Raw genomic sequence first — 7,957 nt, 5'->3', positions numbered from 1 at the left:
TGTGTGTGCAGTATATTGGGGAGACAATTGTATTAGATGAATCAAATTAAATTGCCATTTACACAGTTGGCAATTTCATATGGTTCAACCCAATATTTAAACATTCATTTGATGCAAACAGCCTTAGCACTGATGTAATAAGTACCACTGCAGCTTCAGGGATAGTTCATAATTGTAGTATCCAGAAGTATCATTTTTTAATAAGAGGAAATAGAAGCCGAAAATAATATCATGAGGGTATTAAAATACAAGTGAATGAGAGTTGCACTATTATCAGGAAACTTTTGAGTCTGCTTCAATTCAATAAAAATAAATACTTCAAAAACTCATACTTTATTACTGACTAAAAAAATGAATTGTGGTACCATCAAGATTTTGAGATGTGTTTGAATATTGCAACAATCAAAAACTATTAATACTTACCTAGGATTAAACTGATAAACTGATTGAAAGTAAATATTAGTATCTCTATATATCAGTTTTGGTTAAAAATTACACAGACCTTAGAACAATATATTAAATAACTGAAATCTTTACAAATAAAATTGAAGTAAATACATTTTCACTTTCATAGTAGTATTTTTAAATGATTTACTAATTTATATAGCTCTTAAATTTCATTCAGAAACTGTGCTAATAAAGTATTCTAATCTGAAACAGATCTGAATGATCATTCTTTAATTACTTTATTTATATAAAAGAAACAACAAAACACTCTAAGGCATGGGAATTATAAAGGCAGTGTCTCATAACCCTGATTTTCTGTGTTTAATAGGAGATTGAAAGCATCCATGCTATGCAAATGTAGTCATTAGAAGTGTATATTTTTAGAATCATGATATTAGAACTATCATCCCAACTGTAAATCAATGACATCTATTGAGTACTGATTTATACTGTGATTTTTGTCATAGAATCTTTAGCAGAAGTAGCCACATGATTTTGTTGGATAACTTAAATCCTATAAAATGGGAACTGACAAAAGATTAATACAATGTTTTTAGAAATGAAGTTATATAAAAAGGATGCATATTAAAATTATTAACATAAGAATAATTGATTTGTAGTGAATAAGATGAATTATCTTCATAATTCTTAGTTTCATGTGGTTCTGAAAGACTGCTATTCTTAATCCCTTGGAGGAGTGTAAAGGAGGTGATTTCCTATAGTTCTCCACCAGAGGACTATGTGCATGGCCTGAAGTATGTAGAAAAAGGCAATAATTTCTGACTGTGTTACTTGAAAGCAGATATACTGGTTCTATAAATTTGTATTTATAGGACATAGAGCCAGTTTACACACTCACTTCCTCATACTGCTATAAAAAGCACCTGTTTTCTTTTCCGTCTTCTGATGCTGCTGTCCTGCACTGCACTTTTCAGTTTGGGGATCTGGCTCAGTAGTGTTTAGCCCTGAGAACCACTGACCTAGCTGCTTGGAGGAGCCCTTCCAAAGGGTTTTATACAACCCAAACACAGAGTGTATACTTTATATGCAGACTACTAAGGAAAAGGCTGATAAGGAAATGAATGTTCACACAGTCTCAAAGTTTCACGTAGAGGTTAGTTATTAACTACTGAGGGAGAAAGCTAGCTTTAACATGAAGACATCTGGTGGACACCACCATAACCAGATGACCAAACTTAGCATCCCAAATAACTTGGCACTCTGACCTGCTGTGCTTCTGGGACACACTGAGAACTATACCACAGTACATATACAGTTTTCTTGCAGAAAAGTTTAAACTCCTCTTGTCATGAAGGGACAACCAGAGATTTCAGATAACTGGCCTCAACTCTTAAAAAATGTCAGTGCCGTGAAGGACCCAAACAAGGTTGGGGGACTATCCTGGATTAAAGGAGCCTAAATTCAGTGGGTAATCCTGACATTATTGGGACTCTTGAACATGGACTGTAATTTAGATGATGTTGTTATGTAATTGTTAAATGTGTCGGTTGTAATGATGGAATTACTGTTATATAGGAGACTTTTTTTTCTTAGAAGATGCATGCTGAATATTTAGGGGTGTATGTGCCTGTGTGTGTGTGCACGTGTGCACATGCACACATGAAAATACCTTAAGAAAATAAATCACAAATGAAAGAAGACGAGAGAGTAAGGGAGAAAGTAGATATGGCAAAATGTCAACTGGTGAACTAATGGAGGAATATGTGTTTCCTGTTCTAGTCTTCAACTCTTATGTAAATTTGGAATATTTTAAAGTACAGAGTTGGGGTGGGAAGAAGAAATCGTTAATAAGTATTGGATGGGTCTGAACATGAAAAGCATAAAAACTAAATAGTGCATTCTGGATATGTCTTCCTATGTATTATGGTATTTATCATTTCATTTATTACACTGAACTATCAAGAGTTTGTACGTGAGAATCATATGTGAATCAGCATTAGACAGAAATTGGCCAGAATATCTTCTCATAGTCACATTTTATAGCATTTCTTAGTACTTCGAGAACTAGAGTACCTTTTGTTCTTCGAACTTTGTAAGAATTTTGTAAGAATTTATCATGTGCTCCATAGAAGTATTTGGTCAAGTCAGTTTTGTAAGTATTGGTTATTCTTTCCTCTGGGGAGCATTTAAATCAAATGTGTTTTCTTCCTGGGAACCAGGAGAATATTTATAGCTTCCAAAAAATGCTACTGTTCAAACTACTTTTTACTATGAACATATACAGTTGCATATTTTTAGAACAGCTAGAAATTATTAAAATGCATGTTAGTTAATGATAAAGTTGAGAAAATAAGTTAGTGCAAAAAGGTTATAAGTGTTGACATTCATCATTGTCTATATGGTTTTATTCAGACCTCCTAAATTTAAGCATCTGTGCAGCCACAGGTCTGGAAACTAACCATTTTCATGCAGTGACTAAGAACATAGCTTTGTTTCAGGCAGGTTGAACTTGAACCTAGCCCCACAGTTTTCTACTTGTGGGACTTTAAACAATTAATGACTTTTCAGGGCCTTGTTATCATAAAGTCCGAGGAAGATATTACCGTCTGCTCTCTGAGACTGTTAAGAGGATTTATAGAAATGAGATAGTGCACATTATGTATTCAAAACAGTATCTGACACAAATAGTACAAGCACATTACCACCACTTTTATCTACATCCACGCCAGATCATCCTCCTTGTTGTCATCAGGAATGTCCATCCTGATTTATGCCGAGTAGAAACAATCTAAATCATTTATGCCAGAAGTGTTATTTAAATCCCAGAATGGAGTTGAAAACCATGGTGTCATGTGCCTTTTAATTTTACTGTCACTCTAATATTGAGTATTTTTGGAATAAATTCCTTACCACTAATTGTTCCTTTCTGTACAGATTGGCATAGGAAATCCATAAATGTTACCATTGTTTCCTGATGAGGTACCATAAATTATCCTATATTCCAGGAAATACTTTTACTAAAATAAAATATTTTACTTAACTTTAAGTTTTTTAAATTTAACAATATTTATTATAATTTATAATGATATATTATGGCATAATATGTAAAATAAATATAAATTTATTTTTATTTACTAGAAATTAAATTATAATTCATTTAAAATTAAAATATAATATTAAAACATACAGTATTAGTATTACCATCTGCATGTCCCTTTTCTTTTTTAACATATTTTTAATAATGATACCAATGTATAAAGTGCCCATGTAGCCATGCAGTATAACTTGTTAAATTTCTGTATCATGTGCTTCATGGAAGAATGTGGTCAAGTCAATTATGTATGTGTTGGTTATGAAACTGAGCAGGACCCTGTGGAGCTCCTGGGCACGGAAGCCTTTCCGTGTCCCCCATTTCCAGCCAGCCTCCATGACCTTCCCTGAATTCCAAAAGGCAGATTCGAACAATTGCTAATCAGGGAAGGGAGGGATGCAGAGACAGGGAGGAGACCACCTGAGGCCAGATTAAAGGCGTGCAGGTTCTGCACACACCCTGATCCTTACCAGCAGCCCCGCCCTTGAACCATTACTATTAAACTCCTCACCAAATCCCTCCAGGTTGGGACACACAGTTTTTCAGGGCACAAGCCCTCTGTGTCACCCTTTGCCTGGCAAAGCAATAAAACTATTCTTTTTTACTTCACCCAAAACTCTGTCTCCAAGATTCAATTTGGCACCAGTGCACAGAGGCTGAGTTTTTGGCATCAGTTTTTCTTACTCTGAGGAGCATCTGAAATCAAATGCTATCTTAATTAATAAACCGATTTTGTGAAATTTTATTCTCACAATAAAATTTTCAACTTTTTTCCTTTAGTCCTTTACCATTTTGCATCCATTCAATAGTGCTTCTTCCATTCATTCATTTGATAATTGTCATGGGTAGCTGCTTGTGAATTGTTGCTAAGTGTTGGAGGATTCATGGGTATGTGGTTTGTTAAGGAAATGATCCCAGGGGAAAAAAGAAGTAATGGAGTAGGAGAAACAGAACAGAGAATCAGTCACCCTAAATAAAAGTGACATTTCAGTCAAAGCTCAAGCCTCACCCTCATACTTGTGGTTCTCAAGAACTGAAATTGCACCACTGAGTTTTTAGACTATTTGAGGCAATGGAGCTAGACTTTTAAACTCCCATACTACATGGGCATTGGCTTGGACTTGCTACAGGGCACATAAACTTTCAGGCACTTCAGGCTTTGAACAGCTACAGTAGCCCAAGGGAAGTTCTCTGAAGAAGGTTAGAGGTACCCACTTAGGACTGTCGACAAAAAATTAATCAGTCAATCTAAGAAAGAAATGAAAATTTTATTCAAGCCATATTAGGATTATAACCCAAGAACAGCCTCTCAGAAAGCTCTGAGAACTGTTCCACCATTTAAAAGTCAAAGCACATTTATATAAGTTTTTGAGACAGAGGGCTGTACATTAAATGACTTACTATTGACAGTTTACACAATCTAGGGAGTGGTGGGTCATGCGTCATCATGGCCCCTTTCAAGATTCAGAAGGAATGTTGTTTGTTTATGGTTGAGCAGGTATTCCTGCCGATGGGGGAGGTTTGGTCGATGCAGATACACAGTGCACAGTAGAGGGGAAAGAGGAGGCCAAAGAGCAGAGAAAATTTTTTATGTTTAAATTTTATTTCTTCTTCTGCCATAAAATATTTTATTTTATAGGGCTAAGCTTGTGGAAGCTGGAGGATAGGAGCATATCACAGGTGATCTGGGCTGAATATTGATAGCATTTACTAGAGTGCTCTTTTTTTTCCTGAAATTGGTAAAACAAAATTTTTTGATTCTATGATAGCAATGATGATGATGCCATGAATAAAATATTTTATTTGATCTAGATAATTATGGTTAAAAACATGCTCAGGTAGTAGAATGTTTAATCATTATGTTTAGCATAAATATACAGTAAGCAAAAGTAATTCCTGATGTCAAGGAACTTTAAGCTTTATTTGTAAAGAGGACAACACATGAAATGATTACATATATTTGTTAGTTTCCTATTGCTACCATACCAAATAAGCATAAACTCAATGGCTTAAAACAATGCCCACTTACTATCTCACAGTGCAATATGTCAAAAGTCCAATAGAGCATGGCTGTGTTCTCTGCTCAGGTCCCACAAGCTGAAATCAAGGGATTAGCTAAAACTACAATGGTTATCTGAGGCTTGGGTAGGTCCTTTACTAAACACAGTGGCTGTTGCTAGAATTTGTTTTCTTGTGTTTGTAGGACTGAGGCCCCATTTTCTTGCTGGCTTTCAGGTAGAGGTGGCTCTCATCTCTTAAAGGTCTCATACTCGTAAGTCATCCCACAACATGGTACTTTATTTCTTCTTCCTTTAAGCCAGCAGGAGCACATCTCTCTCTGACTTCTGCACATGCAGAGAAAGTCTTCTGTTTAGCTTCTCACCTGATTGAGTTGGGCCCACCCAGATAATCTCCATATCTTAAGATAAACTGACTTGAGACTTTAATTACTTCTGTAAAATCTTCACCAGGAGGACATAAATTAGTGTTTGACTGAACAACCAGTGGACTGGAATCTTGGGGGACCATCTTTAGAATTCTCCCTGTCACAGTATACAAATGCAAATTAACACAACAAGGAAGTTTGATGTGTGCTTAGGATGCAGAGAATAGAATGAATGGTTTGGCTAAAGGGTTTTAAAAAAAAATTGAGTTTGTGGATTTTGCACAAAATTTTGAAGAATTTTAAATGTTAAAGATAAATGGATAGGGACTTCCCTGGTGGCGCAGTGGATAAGAATCCGCTTGCCAATGCAGGGGACACAGGTTCGATCCCTGGTCCGGGAAGATCCCACATGCTGCGGGGAAACTAAGACCGTGCACCACAACTACCAAGCCTGCGCTCTAGAGCCTGCATGCCACAACTACTGAGCCCACACACCTAGAGCCCATGCTCCGCAACAAGAGAAGCCCCCGCTTGACTAGAGAAAGCCCGTGCACAGCAACAAAGGCCCAACGCAGCCAAAAATAAATAAAATTAAATCTTTAAAAAAATATAAAATAGAGTACATCCTTTAAAAAAAAAAGGATAAATGGATAATGCACTTTGTAAGGAAGAAATAGCATATGTAGGACCATGAAAGAAATAACAATTTAGTTATATGAAGCAGATGTATAGGTTGAATATCCCTGAGAACTTATATTTGAGCTAAGATTTTTTATTTTTGGTTCTGTGATGGGTGACTTTACGTAATGGTAGGAAGTTGGTGAGATTAATTTAGTTTTAAAATTGATAAAATAAGTTTACATCACTTTCCTTCTGCAGTATGTGTACTGACTTCCTCTTTTCTTTCCCACATATGCCAATCATATGTGCATGTGCACGCAAATGTGGATAGTTGCATACATCTGTACACACATACACATTCACTAATTGTAACACAAAAGAAGTTTCTTAGTCCATTGATTACACATCTACCACAAGGCATCCAGTTGGAAAGTCATTCAGTGAAATATTTCAATAAATACATCATTTATTTGCTCAGTTACAAAATTTGTCAACCAGTGGATGGCATAATCCACAACTGAAAAAAGATTGTTCTTATGTAAGGAAAAAGAGGAATGATAGGAATCAAAGGAAAGTTCTAGAGGAGCAACGTAAACAGAATTTGAAATTTTTCATCATGGCAGCAACAACATTGTAAATATTTGAAAGTTGAATGATGTTTCTGAAGGGTATCAGAATATGCCACCACAAAATATGCCTCTTTGGCATAAGGATTATTTTGAGCTGATTGTTTTGAGAAATTGCAGACACAGGAGAAGCTCTGAAAACAGGGTAGAATTTACTCTTTTGTAAGGGGAATCTACATTTATAAAGGAAATTTGCATTAAAAGGGGGGAATTACTGGAAAGAGTTATTATCAGAGATAAATTTTTCACCTGAGAGACTTACCTGCAGGGCAGAGCAACCTTTGTTTACCACACATTTTCTCCTTTTATGTTTCCATGAATTGCCTCTCCCCAACCCCCAACAACATATGTCTTTTGTCTTTAGCTGAAGATGGAATTTAAGGTGGTGACTTGGGCAATTTGAGGTAGTTACTCTGTTTTCCTGGGTATCTCCTATGTATGCAGGAGGTATACATGTTAATAAACTGTTTTTCTCTTGTTAATCCATCTTTATTACAGGGAATCTTAGCCAAGAATTCAGAAGGGTAGGGGGAAAATTATTCAGCAAATACTTCATTCAGCAAAGAATTTTTTATCATCCAATGAGTATGAGGACTGGAATAAAATCTGGCTTAAAATTAAGGACAAGATAATGGCAGGGGAAGCAACCATCAGTTAATTGGAGGAGGGCAATGAAATTACTAAAATGTCAGTGAATTGTTTCAATCTGGCTAATGTATCTTATGTCTTAATGTAAATTAGTTTATAGACCAATTACTGTAAAATTCAATGGACTGATTGGAAGATACTGGAGGACAATGGTGAATCAATAATTGTTTTCGAGTC

Source organism: Globicephala melas, chromosome X (assembly GCF_963455315.2).
Source record: "Globicephala melas chromosome X, mGloMel1.2, whole genome shotgun sequence".
In the NCBI taxonomy this organism is placed as follows: Eukaryota; Metazoa; Chordata; class Mammalia; order Artiodactyla; family Delphinidae; genus Globicephala; species Globicephala melas.
Note: the sequence above shows the minus strand (reverse complement) of the source record.